Source organism: Meriones unguiculatus, chromosome 18 (genome assembly GCF_030254825.1).
Source record: "Meriones unguiculatus strain TT.TT164.6M chromosome 18, Bangor_MerUng_6.1, whole genome shotgun sequence".
Taxonomy (NCBI): domain Eukaryota; kingdom Metazoa; phylum Chordata; class Mammalia; order Rodentia; family Muridae; genus Meriones; species Meriones unguiculatus.
Genome location: NC_083365.1, coordinates 17,021,939 through 17,038,424, shown reverse-complemented (window position 1 = coordinate 17,038,424; position 16,486 = coordinate 17,021,939).

Genomic DNA, 16,486 nt, shown 5'->3' with positions numbered 1-16,486 from the left:
AGAGAAGATCCAGAGCCCTCTGTTGCCATTACAGTTCTTGGCCAAGGCCATAAATGACATCTTTGTTAGGCAGCAGTGCTTTGTGGGTGCTGCCAGATTTGTTCTCGGCATTAACTATTGATTTTTCCTGCGGCAGAGTCACAAAGGTAGGACAACATGAAGGAGAGACGGCAGTGGCTTCCCTTACCCTAAGGCAGCAACTCCTTATCTTTCACAGGAGATGGAAAAAAAAGTGAGACAGGGATTCTTCTGTAGTTTCCAGTATCTGTCAGAACCATGGTGCCCTCTGGGGTGGTGAAACTATGCATCCTAGCCCCTTATCGCTCAGTCTCTTCAGAGCATTGATAACCAAGCTACAGCCATTTACCCACTCTTTGAATACTGACAAAAATCACTATATAGTTCAGTTTGGTATTTCTCCCTGCAGTAACCCCTAAAGACCGCTTCCTTTATTTCCTTAAGTTTCTCCAGAATTTCTCAACATGGTTAAATATATTTATCAAAAGACTTTCTTAATATCAAAGACTCCAAGCTGACCCAGCATTTGACCTCTCCCATGGAGAGAAATTGCTTCTCTGTGAAAACTACTACCCACCTGGTTTCAAACCTCAGCCGCAGGCAAATATGTCATCACAGCAGACATTTCCTGTTTCTTTGACAGATTGGCCCAGGGCTGAAATTTAATCCAATGTGTCAAAAGCGGGGAGGTGGAGGAAAGCAGCAAGGAACTGCGCCTACTCAGAGCCTTACAGTGCACCTTGCTTCGGAAAAGCAGAAGCAATGCCTGCTAGTGTCAAGAGCTTACAATAGCCAGCACAAAATAGAGCAATAATGAGTCTTTGTAAGCCTGCACACCAACTCCTCCAGACGATAAACAGTGGTGTCAAAAGGAGAACGGGAATAGCCATGTCTTGAAATAAAAGGAAACTAGTCACTGATTTTTACACCTTCCACTAAAATTAACTCCGGATAGAGAACTCAAAACTATCACAGTCTTAGAGGATGACCAGGAAGAAAGCAGAGATGAACTTTGGTTTAGTGACGGCACTTTAGAAGGAAATGAACAAAGGCATCATCCGCAAAAGAAACTGCTGAGAAGAATGCCATTGAAATGGAACATTCTATTCTGTGAAAAACGCTGCCACTGCAATAAAAAGCCAGAGCCGGGAGAAAAAAATGTATGGACACCATTAACAAATCAAAATCTGTTAACCAAAATATACAAAGAACTCTCAAAAAGTTCAATAATAAGAAAATGTTCATCCTGATTAAATGTAGGCAAAAGATTAGACATCTCATCACCGAAGATGTAAGATAACAAATAGGGGTTAGCGAGAATGCTTTAGACCTCATCGTTATGAAATGCACAGTAAACCACATGGCTGCATGAGACATCTAGAAGAATGACGGGAATGCCACACGTGGATAGGCCTGGGTGCTTGTGGAGATGTGAGGCGAAGAAACTCTCATCATCTTTCTGCATGGGTGAAAGATGGAACAGCGGGGGTACTTGACGTTAGAGTATCGTCTATTTCCATGTGAGTGGCAGTCAAGCTCCTTGGATTTAAACATAAGTTTTACTCCAGAAAATCAAGATGAAGACTTGAGTCCACACAAACACTGGCCAGGGATTGTTTACAGAAACTTTATTCATAGTTGCCAAGACTTGAAAGAAAAAAAAAAAAAAAGGTGTCCTTTGCCAGGTAAAGGACAATAGGATATTATCCAACAAAAGGATATTATTCACAGCTGAAATGGGAGCATGGAACAGATTACTAAGAAGGGGACTAGCCTACAAAGGCTGCATATTTTGGGACTCCAAATATATGATGTTGAGAAAAAGTTGAAACATGGACACCATTAAAAAGAGTCATTGGTTGCTATAGCTGTCAGGAGTAGGAAAGAAGGTATGAACGGATAGAGTACAGAGGATGATTGGAGTAACTGACCCTTTGTCCAAGTTTTTATAATCTTCAGCGCTAAGCGAACCCTACTGTAAAATATGGACTAATGTGGGGAACACTGGAGGAGGCCCATATGCCATCCTAGTGTAGAAAGTTGATAGAGAGTAGTAGAAGGAGATGGTAGAACAATGCTCACCTCACAGTGACCCGGAATTAGAAGGGAAATTAAATGACCAGAGTCCCACTATCGGCTTAGTGGGCACATCTGCAGCAACCCAACGACCTCTCATTAGGTACTTTCTCTTAAAGGGCCCGTGAGCTTTCGGGCATCAGTCCTCACTCTCCACCTTGTTTTTACCTTGTTTTTGAGGCAGAATCTCTCTCTCTCTCTCTCTCTCTCTCTCTCTCTCTCTCTCTCTCTCTCTTTCCATTGTGCTACTTACTCCAGGGTGAGTTTGCAAAAGTTTCTCCTGTCTGCCCTACATCTCTTCTCAGGAGAGCTGAAATCACAGACATACATCACCACATCTGGATTTCTTTTATTACTATTACCACTATTATTTTTGTTGTAACTATTATTAAGTTAGATTGGTTTCAGGGATCCAAACTTAGGTTGTCAGGCTTGATCAATGTCTTGGTTATAGAATAGAAATACCATCCTATTTCTGTGAAGAGACACCTTGACCAAGGCAGCTCATTAAAGAGGGCATTTCACTGGGGTCTAGCTTACAGTTTCAGAGGATTAGTCCATGCTCATCATGGCAGGAAGCAACAGGCATTGCATAGAGGCTCTACATCCTGATTCAAGGGCGGCAGGCAGAGAGAGAGAGAGGTTGAGACGGCTGACCCCCAGTGACAAACTTCTTCCTCCTACAAGGTCCTTCCCAAATTTTTCTATTCCCTGGTAACTAACCATTCAAACATATGAGCCTGTGGGGACTATTCGAAATTCAACCCCGACACTTGACACCTGCCAAGTCATCTCCCAAGCTCGCTGTAACAGCATTTTGAAAAGATTATCTAATTAGTCATCTGATTAAGTTGGTAATATCTTATATGGTGAATGTGTCAGTACCAGCTCACCTATGCAGTGGTGTTCTAACTAAGCTTTGTATTCGAAAATCCTGTTGCTTTTGTAATGAAGTTCATTGCTTGCTGTCTTTGTCTTCCTAGTAATGTGTAATTTGTACCTTTGTCTCCACCGTGGCCAGGACCACAGGCGGTTGTTTGCTGTAAACACTGGCAACAATGACTGAGTACTTGGTAGTAGACAAGAAACTTGTCCCACGGTTATGTAGACTGTGTCACTGGCTCTAACATCACACAGCAATGGCAAATAGCCCATTTTACAGCTGAGGACCATAAAACCTCCAAAAGGTTATTTTAACTCCTATGGTCTCATGCCAAGAAAATGGAGCAGTGTGGATTTACACCCAAGTTATCTGACTCTCCCAATCTTTAGGCTGCACTTCAATCCAGTGGAAAAAAAATCACTGCCATGAGAACTGAGAGGGAGCAGAGCCTCACCAACTAAGGTCTAAAAGCGCTGAGTGGGTTATCCTTCCCATTAAAGGGCATACACTCTCCCCTGATGGGCTGATACCTGTAGACAAGAAAAAAATGAGGATACCTTCATCTGCAATGTCTGTGTGTTCCTCTCTCTCTCTTTCTCTCTCTCTTTCTCTCTCTCTTTCTCTCTCTCTCTCTCTCTCTCTCTCTCTCTCTCTCTGCCTTCTGTTTGTCTGGTTATAAAATAGAAATACCATCCTATTTCTGTGTGTGTGTGTATGCAGTGCATTTTGATTCTTTTATTTGCAAAAAAAATGCCATTATAATTCAAACTAATAAAGGAGGGAAGGAGATATAACTACCCATTCATTAATCCATGCATCTGTGTGTACTTTTTTTTCCTTTTACCAGCCAAATGGGGATACCATCAGAACTGAGATTAATTCTAGCACCCAAACATGCAAAGAAAAGTTTTTTTTTTCCTCAAGAGAAACCTTAATCAAAACCTCATTCAGTGTCCGATAGAAATCCCCCCTGGAATGTTCAAGAGCCACTGCAGCCTAGAGCTCACATATGATCAGATGTGGTGGGCTCTACTCCTAGTCTCTGTTTGAAAAACTGCTATTTGTCTCTTGATTCTCTTTCCCTTTCCATCTGTCTTTTTGTCAAAGGGACCCCATGCCCCATTACCATGCAGTACCACCTGGTGGAACCTCTGTCAGAGCTCTCAGCGGCTCTGGCCTGTTTGAATGGACCCCTTTGCCTATTTCACACCATGCATCTCTTTGAGCAACTGAAATTATGCTGCAAAGCATAGCACCACTTCCTGGGACCTCGTTAAGCCAGGTCTGAGGCAGAGGCTTCAATAGTGAAGCCTAAAACACCACATTTCTAAGACAATAGGAAGCCAATGGCTGGTATAGAAGGCCAGCGCGTGTACCAAGAGACAAGGCAAGCTTTCCACTTTTATTTTGTGTTAATGTGGCATTTGTTCCAACATATCAAAAATGGGTTCTGAGAGACAGCAATGCTGGAAGGTTTGTGTGTTTTCCGGTATCCTCAGATTCATTCACCTGAACTGAAGACGTAAATAATGTCATGAACCTAATATAACCAATACACCAATAGGGTTCTTTGGCCACAAGACAAAGTGATAATTGTGTGTTTCCTCCTATTTCTGACATGCCATTAGTTTTTGTAGTGACACTTCTCTCTCTTTATTGCTTTGTCACACCTACCTATCTGCCACAGTTCTTGAAGTAAAATAAAAACAGAAAACCAAATAAATAATAAAAAAAAAATCCAGGTGAATAGATAACTGCAAAATGGAGAAGCCATGTCATTTTTGTCCTAACAATCTAAATTAACTGATGGACTCCAAAAATAAGCAAGCTGGGTTATCTGCATCACAAGGTGATCAAGCCCTGGTTTCTATCTCAGACAGGAGGCACCAGCCGAGAGCATTTACACCAGCCCTGGCCCTTACCCATGAGCAAGCAGGTTGTTCTATGAGGTCTCTGTGTGGTGACTGGCATGCTATGAGCTACCCTCATGCTCTGTCTAATGGGTTGTGCCTCTCAGTATTAAGACAGCAAGATTTCTCTGGCCTCTCATGCTGTTTGCTCAGTGGTTCCCCAGAGTTTGTACAGAGAGACATCCAATTTTCTCAAGTGTCTCACAGAATATACTTCAGTTCACACACCTGTTCACATACTCTACAAGCAATTAGCATCTAGCAAAAGGATCCTATTTAGAAGTCAAAGTCAGAACCAGGCAGGTACATGAAGGTACCAACACATCTGGCCTGAACAGGAAAATGTAGGTGGTTAAAATGCTGTTCTAAATTATTGGTAACTGATAGGAAGTGATATTTTCGGTCTGCTGTTATGCTGAGTGCTGTTCTGGAAACTTGGTTTCAGCAGCTCTGTGGGAAAGAGACTACAGCAGGTCTGTTTTGTGGATGAGGAGACCAGAGCACAGGGACATTAAACTGGTAAACAGTTAGCAGAGGTAGGATTTGAGCTCAGACTTTGCCTCAACCCGACCATGGCTGCTGTGAAGACATGAACCTTTATGAGACAATGGCAAGAGTCAGGGCAGCATGCACAGCTTGTCCAGGGGTATGCAAGGCACAGCTCTATTTGGTGTCTGGCCCAGTGCTAACGTTCCTTTATACGTATTTAGTAGGCTTCTACATCAAAACACCCCGGGCATTGTGGACCCTCTCCTGAGGTTCATGAAGGCAGAGCCCTCATAACCTGGGTACCTCTTAAACGTTCCGCTTCTCAACAGTCATTCCCTGGGGAGTGCATGTATAACAAATGGAGTCTGGGACGTTAAAGCCACCGAATACTGAATGGAGAGGAAGAACACCTAGAACTCTGGGCTGAAGAAGTAAGACTTGGGAAAACAAGGATCTCAGACAGTAGAGGCAACCAAGCAGGGTTACAGTCATTCTGTTGAAGTTTGGCCATCCACAGACTGTCTACACAAAGTCAGTGTCTTGGTTACTCTCCCTGTGCCATCAACACCTGTATGTGCCGTGAGCTGCCTTAAAACACGGGCGTCGGATTTCAATAAGTGAAAAAAAGAGATACAAATAAAGCATTGAATAGAAAACCTTTATTGCTAAGACCTAAGCATCAACATCACTTTTTACAACATTCTCTTTGTTAGGAATTTAAGAATAACAAACTATGGAGAGTGGCCTCACTGTTGGAAGGAAGTGTGGCATTGTGCTGAATGGCCTGTATCCTAGAGAAAGATTCTGGGGTTTGAAGTCACACATGCAGGCAGCCATATATGATATAAGTCTGCCTTATATGATTCAATAACTGAAATCTGGAGCCTGGAAGGATTCGTTTCCTACAAGAGTTACAATAACACAAAGCTTTGAAATAATGTGTACTCTGTGCTTGTCCACAGTGGATGCCCAGTGAAAATTCTCAGCTCGGATCTGGGGTTAGGCCTGGGAAATAGAAATGGTTGTTTGCTCCTCAGATGGTCACTGAATGTCTCAGCATTGCACCTCACTTGGCAAAGGACAAAGCTTGTTAACAGGCCTTGTTAGAGCAAGAAGAAGAGTCAAGGTGGATGTCCAGTCTGGATCTTCCTGATGACCCCAGGACTTGTCATGGAACCCTTTCTTAAGCTGGAATTTAGAAAGATCAACCTTCCACAACTACATCTACCTTAGGCCACTGAGGCTGAGTGGAAATGACCAATAATGAAAACCAACATCAAACAGAACTTAGAATCTCTCTCTCTCCCTTCCTCCCTCTCTCTCAGCTTTTTACTTGTGTGAGGTACAATCCAGCTACACAAGTACACAAGGCTCTGGTTATTCCTAGTACCCAACATGCTCTCTAAACTCTAAATTCTAAGCTTCAAAGGTACATAAAGATTCACAGCAACCAGAGATAAACATTTGAAATGCAAGGATTTTACATAATGACCCCCTGATTCACAAATTTCAAATAAGATAACTCATTTATTTTAGAGGCCAATCCATGTTCTTCTGAGATAAGTTCATAGGTTAGTTTCTTGTAAGGAGCTTTCTTGTAAGTTTCTTGTAAGGAAACAGACAGGGACATTCTGGACAGGCCTGTGACTGTGGCAAGGCTCCTGAAGTCAGTTTTTTTTTTTTTTTTTTTGTAAGGTCCAAAGAGAACTTTTTTCACAGACCCCAACTTTCCATTGCCTCTCTCAGTAAAAAACAGAATGAAAAGCAAGACAAACAGGTCAAAGTGAACAGTGTCTCAAGACACTATTCATGAGGAAACCCCTACAAAGGATGTCTTCAAAAGAGAGAGATGAAAGAGGTCTCAGCTTTCGGCTGGCATTTGAGCCTCAATTTGTTGCGTTGCTGTGCGCCTTGGAGCAGGGCATGAGAAGCTCTTTGATTGCCGCAGAACAGCTGCACCTCTGTCGGAGGCCCCTCGCGACTCGTGTGGTGCAACAGTGAGGAGAGAAAAGTGCAGATGTGAGGGGGAAGATCACATTAGAAAGCCCCCTGAATGCCCCTGCCCTCCCAAAGCACAAAGAAAGGAGAGAGAGAGAGAAGAAGAAAGAAAGAAAGAAAGAAAGAGAAAGAAAGAAAGAAAGAAAGAAAGAAAGAGAAAGAAAGAAAGAAAGAAAGAAAGAAAGAAAGAAAGAAAGAAAGAAGAAAGAAAGAAAGAAAGAAAGAAAGAAAGAAAGAAAGAAAGAAAGAAAGAAAGAAAGAAAGAAAGAAAGAAAGAAAGAAAGAAAGAAAGAAAGAAAGAAAGAAAGAAAGAAAGAAAGAAAGAAAGAAAGAGAAAGAAAAGAAAGAAAGAAAGAAAGAAAGAAAGAAAGAAAGAAAGAAAGAAAGAAAGAAAGAAAGAGAAGTTAAAGGGGTAGCAGAGAGCCCTTACAGGGTGTGTGTTGTCTTGGGGACCTGTGGGGGGGCTGACTTGTTTATTCTTGATTATGGAATGGATTGAGCTGCGAAAACATTGCCTCCTTCGTGGCAGCAAACACCTTCCTCTGACGGCCTCATGGGAAGAAGAGTAAGGAAACTAATTTATGTAATACAGTTTTTAAATTGACACTTCAAGAGGGCTTAGATGTACGGGTATTCTGCTAACCTCCCTGCTAATATGGACACCTTTGTCTCTAGCAATGACTGTCTGGTTGTCATCTGCTCCATCCTTCTTCCACATTAGTATCTATTATTTCTCAGCCTACACTGTCCAGATAGCAGATAGCGGAGCTCAGCTCATGAAACAAGCCGTGGAGAACTTTCAACAGAAGAGGCTCGGGACCCAAAGAGCATTTGAGAAGCTCTAAGAAACTCAGGGTATCTCTTGCCTCGAGCTTTTATTAGGAAGAACTGCATGCAAAGATACTGTGAAATACTGTGTGCTGAAGGCCATGATTTTAGATGCAGAATGTCTTCTTTTCACAGACAAGGCTACTATCCATCAGAGCCTCTCACATTGTCTTCCACATTCTATCTCTATACTGCCTTCAATAACCCCAATGGGGGCCCTTTTTGAATGTACATGTTTGAAGGAAGTGTAAGTCTTGTTCACATTGTCCTCAAAGTTAGTTCCATGGAGCATCATGACTCCCAGCCTTGGATCTACAAGGCAACCGGCATTCTGTTGGCACTTTTGTGCTCTTGGCAAAATGGCGAAGTCCAGAGTCATCAAAGCTATAGTATACCTAGGTGTCTGCTTTGGTGTATCTATGCACTTAGCATTGTGTCATAGAATATTAGAGTTTACTTTCTCCCAAACACTCCTTGCATTCCCAGAAGCAGGATTCTGACCTCCTGGCTTCAATCCCCTTCAAAAACTCTCTTTATGGAAACTGCTGACTAGAAAACAATCCATATTCACCAAGTTCACCACAGGCCAAGCTGATCTGGATAATTCCTTTTTGAAATTCTTTTCTCAGGTGATTCTACATTGTATCAAGCTGACAATCAAAGCTAAGCATCATATACACTTATGTTCATTCAGAATTATCAGCGAAGTCTACTGATTTTTATCAGTTACTTCCAAATAACAGATGAATGTTGGATTTTCTTCAGGTTATTATCCTAAATTTGGCCATAATCAATTGTCTGATTAAATCCCTCTAAGGCTATACATTCATTTGTTTGAAAAACACAAACAGCACATATTGTATATTGCTTATGCCCTGTGTTATGGCAGACAGCAAGAGGCACACACGGACACAGAGGTGTCCAGGCCCTAAGGAGCTCCCATATCACAGAAAATGAAAGCCTATAAGAACATCTGTACAGCAATTGAATCAGAGATCTTTAAACATGGAAACCCTAAAAACAGGCATATGAAAAATGATGGATTCCAGAGATCTCTTTCTAACTCCCTCAGCCGAGTAATACTCAAATGACCATTTATTTACCAAATAACTTGAAATTGCAGAATCCCCTGGTTGGCTCCCAGAATTAATGCTCTAGATAATGAATGGCCAGTACCTTTGGAGATCTAATTACTGAAAGGACTTACTTTCAAAAAGAGCAACTAGACAAAGTCAGAGAGTGAGGAGAAGGAATGTTAAGGAGGGGGGTCCTGAGATGTCCCAGGATGCAGACTCCATCTCCAGGCAAGACATCTATTTTATGAGGACTTCCGAGAGAGGAACTGGCACCCTTCTTTATTGGCAGTCCTGGCAAACTTTAGATAGATACGCGGTGGTAGCTCTTAAAATAGGTCTTTCCTTCATGACCCCTAGGATCACTCATGGCAGAGAGACAAGAAAAGACTTTGCGTGTGCCTTTCATGCGGGACTGAAGGCCTTGTGAGCCTGCAGGCTAGTCTGACTGAAACTGGAAGAATGGAAGAGAATGGGGACAAAAACCAGGATGAAGGGCCGTTATGCTTTCAGAGGGTGTTCTAGAGTTCAGTGCCTAGGGCAGATGATAATAACTGTATCTCTCTCTCTCTCTTTTAAAATCTTTTTACTTACTTTTATTTTATATGTGTTGGTGTTTTACCTACATGTGTATCTATATGAGTATGTAAGATCTTGGAGTTACAGACAGTTGTGAGCTGCTATGTGGGTGTTGGGATTTGAACCTGGGTCCTCTGGAAGAGCATTCAATGCCCTTCACTGCTGAGCCACCTCTCCAGCCTCTAGTAACTGTATCTTAACACTGGGTAATGATTAACATTTGTTTATAACACTTTGCCATTTAATTTTATGGCTTAGCATCGTGTTGCTTATACAGCCCATTGGAGTCATGGGCCTTGTAATGTAGGTTATTGTATTACTGTGTCACATGGAAAATAAAACTCAGAACTTTGGAGTTACTGAAGGGTGGTGCTGGGATGGCCATTACTATTCTAGCCCACTTCCTGTGGGTGGCAGCCATGGCAATAACAGATGTGTGTATTCCTGACACCTTGAACACAGTCCTTTCCCAGCCTCCCTAACAACCCAGCCAAGTAGGTTCTTTCCTGGCTATCCCTTCTTAACAGAAAGTAAAACTGGAATTCGGAAGTGGCTGCCCTCTGGCTTCACAGGTATGGTGATGAAATGGCATTTCAACGTAGGTCATTTGAGACTTAAACCTATGTTTTTATGCTTATCCACATTTTAGAAAATAATCACAATGTATTCCAGAAGAAGAATTCCAAACCCTAACGAATTATCACCTAGGTCTTCCTGCCATGAATTGCAATGCACCCCGACAGTGACAGACCACACACATCACCTCGTGTGTTAGTGCAGATCTGTGAAAGTGGGGGAAGGAGGCTTACAGGTCCTTGGCCAGCCTTAGCTACATAATGAGACTCTGTCTCTCAAAAGCAAGAAAAGAAAACAAACAAGAACTACCCTCCTCACCTCAGCCCCGTCTCCCAGTGTCCAAGACTCTGGTATCGTTGTTTTGAGCCTGGTTCTCCTTCTTCTCCAAGAACCTCAGCATCCTCCTTTCTTCCTCACCCATGAAGACTGTGATAAGTTCACACCATTTTTCTCCTCCTACAGAATGGACTCAAAGAAACTAACTGTGGACCAAACAACAGTGTTTCCAACCTAATCAAGACCCTAAAAGAAAATGCAGAGGCCATTGAGATCTTTCCAAAACATTTTTCCTACCCATAATTCCTTTAGATATGTAGAAGTTGAGACTCTTCTTTGGTCTTCCTGCCAGAAGAAACATAAAAACAACTAAATACCTGCCTAAGCCACAAAGAAGTTAGAAGTCTGTTTGCTCTGCAACCCATGGTCAAAAGGTCAGTTCAACAAATTCTCAGGGAAGGTTTACTATGGGGCTACTATACAAATCCCTGGATTGGATCCCTCAGTATAGCAAGAAGAAAAAGAAGGAGGAGAGGGAGGGTGGGAGAAGTGGAGAGAGACAAAAAGAAAGAGAGAGAACTGCTATGATCTAGGTTTTGTATTTGGTTCTGTTAGCCTCAGGAGAAGATCCATCTAAGAAATCATTCCTAAGGACCCATGAGGAACAAAGTTCTGCCACACACATTAAAAGCAACAACAACAAAGATTCAGCTGCTTTCATGAAACTGAGGAAAGAGAGATGACAGCAGATAAACAAGGAAGTAAGCAGTATGCTACATGGTAAGTCAGAGGAAGGTACCTCCAAGTTCATGGAGACAGCAAAGCAAGGTAATGGAAATGGTTAGTGTGGAGGATAGGAGGCAGCATTCTACTTTATGTGGGTGATAACTTGAATACAGACCAAAGACCAAAGGACATTAAGAGAAGGGTGTCTCAGGCAGAACGAGGGCAGCACAGAAGCCCCAAGGCAGCATTCCCTCCAACAGTAGAACACTACTGTGGTGGAAATAAGATGGGAAGAGAAGCAGTTCTTAGAAGACGAAAGCAGTTCAGAAGGGCAGATTCTATTCAGCTTTGTAGCCCTCAAAAGGAGTTAGTCTAACCTTGAAGCAACCTGAATCCTTAAGGAAGTATTTTGATGAAGAAGAAACATGGCCTGACTTTCATTCCAAGCATTGTTACGGCGTCGAAAACCAGGAGCTAACACCATGATGTTGCAAGGTAAAAATATTATTTTTATGGCCAGACCAAATGTATAACCTCCTTAAGTGTAGGAGAAAGAAGCAGCCCACAACAAAAGCAGAGAAGCCTCTTTATAGCAACTGAGCAAGTAATTACAGAAGCGGAATTTTGTAGTTATTTTTATGATCATTTGGAAAGGTATATGTTATGGGTTTATGGTCAGACAGTAACCAGAACATACCATGAAACAATTAAAACAATTTTTGATGTGTAAATCAAAAGACTATTGAGTACGAACAAATTTTAAGAAAACAAATTGACCTTTAGCTGAGGACATTAGAGTGAAGAAAAACACCATAAAGAGCAATGTAACCCTAAACCTAAACTCAGATCAAATCAAATCATTTTAACATTGTTTAACTAAAATAGAAAAAAAAATGGAGTCAGCTGCCCCTAACAGTATTAGCTCTATGAAGTCAGCAGGTACCTGGCATTCAACTGTCATTCATCTAAACTCATCATTTTCTAGAGCCAACCTAACCTGGTTTTCCAAATGATGACCAGCCATAGAGCAAGGCAGAGAGAGAAAAAAAAAAGAGAATTTCTATTTCTAGCCTGAAAAATTGTGGTCTCTTAATTATAAAGAACAAAGCTACAACTACCAAATGCAGTTTCACTGTGCATTCATGTTTAGGCATATCCAATAGCATTCTTGCCTTAAAACTGTATCCTCAAGCCTTGTTTGTTCTTTATCGTTAGCTCTTTTTTTTTTATATAGTCATTATGGAGTGACCCATCTTCTATTTACAGCCTTCCCCTACTAAACTTCATAGCTCATTTATGGCCACTCACACAACTAGCCAAGATCTTCATTATAGCTGCCCAGTTCCTAGAACAGTCTTTGGGATGCTAACCTGAAGGCATTTTGAAGTCAACAAGTAGAGAGCTTATAAATCAGCATAAGGATAGAAGGGATCTTTGAAAACCTCTGTTGAAGAGATGGTCATCTGCTCTTCTCAACAAGAGGTAGGTCCATTTCTCCTTTAGTAGATCTTGGTTGAACTAACCTTGTCTGTTCCAGCTGTCTTTCCAGGTCTTTTTCTTTCTTTTTCAAAGTCATATAACAAATGGAAACAAGGCCGAAATTGGATTACTGAATGGTGGAGAGGCATTGAACAGGGATCCTCAGAGGACAAGACCTCTCTTGCACTGCCCAGCTTAACTTGACCACCTGAGTGGCCTTAGATACACCAGGTAAGACAGAAGAATGATGCAGCAGATCCAAGACAACCCACAGGATTGTGGGTAAAATAGGATCACTGTGCTTATAGAGCACTGAGTATTTGAGGGGCTGGTTACATAGCAACAGAAAAGAATGCTATCCTTTATGTGGGTGCTCCCGGGAGAAACACGGGGACAGAGGAGGAAAAGGAGGGCTGGCTGGCTGGCTTAGCAAACGCATTAATGGCAGCCCCTTAGTTATCAGTGTTTTCTTTCACACATCACAAAACCAATGTTCTCTAACAGTGATCCTCAGATACGAGCTGACTGAAAGAACTATCTGGTAAATTTTGCTGAAATTCTGGTTTCATAACCTTCCTCGTATTATCAATTTGGATATAGTAAGTCTGAGATGAGGGTCCAGAAACCTGTCCTCTTGCAGCCCTAAGCAATTCTGATGGACAGCCATACTTCAGTATTTTTACCTATGAATTCCTTAATGACAGGAAGTAGCTTTATCCATACACTCTTTCCACCTGATGTGGTCCCCGGCACACACATAGGGATGAAATTTGTGTTCAGAGAATCAACAAATAAGTGATGAATTAGTGAATGGATGGAAGGATAGAAGGATGGATGGATGGATGGATGGATGGATGGCTTTTTTAAAAGAACAGGGTTGTTTAGAACCACTGTGCTACCCTACAGACTGTTTGAGAGGGCCTCTCACCCACTTTTGCACCCAGCGTGTCCATGGCAGCACTACCATACATGCCTCCTTCTTTCCTCTTCTTAGTTATGCACTTAGACATCCTAGGAGCATGGAGACAGTGTCAGGAAAGGGGCTGTGGATATGCACAAAATGAACATAACAACTTCGACCCCTGTGAGCTATTTGATCCTCTACGCCAGTCTTTGGTCAGGAAGATGTTTAAATTCAGGGGCAGGGAGAGTTCAGGGATCTCAGAGAGGAAACTTTGTTGAAGGGCTTCAACACTTGCATTTTAAAAAACCTGGAAACCTCAAAGTTTTCCAATCCCACTCTGGCTCTCAATTTTTCTCTTGATTACAAGACTGAAAAGAAATGAGAAGTCCTGAGAAACAGTCCCAGAGCAGTTCTGTCCACTGATTCGGATCCACGCCTACTCACACTGCATCGCAGCTTTGTTCCCTGCCTGCTTTACTCATCTGATGACACAGCAAGCTCTCCAGGTACAAGAGGAAAACACACCCAGAGGAGCCTTGCAATGAGAAGGAAGCCAAAGGACCAGGTTGAAACACATTTTACAGGAAATGTTAAATGCTGAACCAGAAAGGTAACTGTAGGTGACTATTTTTGAAAAGCCTCTAGAATTAAAGAAATCTGCTCAAGATCAATACCCAACTCTGCATGCAGTTACGTGAGTCACACGTGAAGGAGGACCTAAGGGTTGGTGAAGAGAAAGATCTCCAGAAACACACCATCTAAAGTCAGCCACTGCTAACACTTTTGGATGGACGCCTCTGGATCATTATATACGCAGCACTGTGCTTGCTTGCTGCCTCTGTGAGAAAGTCTGAACAATTTCCCACAGGTTAATTAGATGCATACGTTCATCAATAATGCCTGGACACAATCATTAGTCATTGAATCAATCATTAGACATAACCGTTAACTGAAATATCTTCTTCCTTTCTTTCTTTTCTTTTTGCTTTGTTTTCTTTTTGTTGTTGTTGTTTCATGATAGGAGTTTTGCTGTGTAACCCTAGCTGTCCTGAAACTCACTCTGTAAGCCAGATTAGCCTCAAACTCAGAGATCTACCTGCCTCTGCCTCCTGAGTGCTGGAATTAAAAGGTGTTTGCCATCATGCCCAGCTCAAAATATCTTTTCTAAAAAAAAAAAAAATGGTTTATTTATTTATTTTATGTATCTGAGTGCTCTATCTGCATGTATACCAGCATGCCAAAAGAAGGCATCAGATCCCAGTAGAGATGGTTGTGAGCCACCATGTGGTTGCTGAGAATTGAACTCAGGACCTCTGGAAGTGCAGACAGTGTTCTTGATTGCTGAGCCATCCCTCCAGCCCAAAATATCTTCTTCTTTAAGAGATAAAGTTTTGTTATATATACACACAAACACTTGCACATACATATATACACACACAAACACATACATTTTACACATATACACACAAGTGCACATATGAGCACATATATGCTCATGCAAACACATAAACACACATACATATACTTTTTTTAAGATAATTTTTTTATTAGTAATAGATCGGGGGCAAAAAAATTATTTTTTTATTCTTCTCTCATACAATACATCATGACCACAGTTTTGCCCCACCCCCCTTCCCCAGATCAACTGCTCCTCCTTTTCCCTTCAAAAAAGAGCACGCCTTCTCCTAGCCCATCCCCAGTGATATCAACTGAACATGGCATAACAAGATACAAAAAATAAATAAATAAAATAACCCCTCATATCAAGGCTGGACAGTAGAAGGAAAGGGGTCCTGAAAGTATGAAAAAAGAGTCAGTGACACCCGCTTTCCCACTGTTGGGATTCCCAAAACTATGACAAGCGAAATCATCGCAACAGGCAAAGGACCTGGTGAGGACCCATACAAGCTCCATGAATCCTGCTTCAGTCTCTGTGATCCTCTATGAGCCCTGCTTAGCTGATTCTGTGGGTCATATTCTTAATGTCCTTGACCCCTCCGGCTCCTACAATCCTTCATCTCTGTGGGTTCTCTGAGCTTCGCCTGATGTTTGGCTGAGAGCCTCTGCATCTGCTGGAAGAAGCTTCTCTGATGTCAACTGAGCTAGACACTGATCTGTGAGTACAGCAGAATATCATTAGGAATCATTTCCTTGACTTTTTTTTTTCTGTTAGTTGGGTTTGGTTCTATGGTAGGTCTCTGTACCATCCAGCTTCCAGTTTCTGGCCATCCAGGTACTGTTCCTGGGATCCCTCTCATGGATTGGGCCTCAACTTAGACCACTCATTGGTTGGTCATTCTGACAAGTTCTGAGCCATCATTGCCCCAGGATATTTTGCAGGCAGGACAGGTGTGGGTTGAAGGTTTTGTTCTTGGTTGGTGTCCTGGTCCCACTGCTGGCTTGGAGCCTTGCCAGATAATCAAGTCAAAGTTTTTTAAATTTAATTTTATTTTTATTAATTGCAGCTTATTCACTTTGTATCCCAGCTATTGCCCCCTTCTCCCACCCCTCCCAATCCCACCCTTTTTGACTTCTTGAGTTCTTTATATATACTGGATATTAGCCCTCTGTCCAATATAGGGTTGGTGAAGATCCTTTCCCAATCTGTAGGCTGTTGTTCTGACGACAGTGCCCTTTGCTTTACAGAAGCTTTTCAGTTTCATGAGGCCCC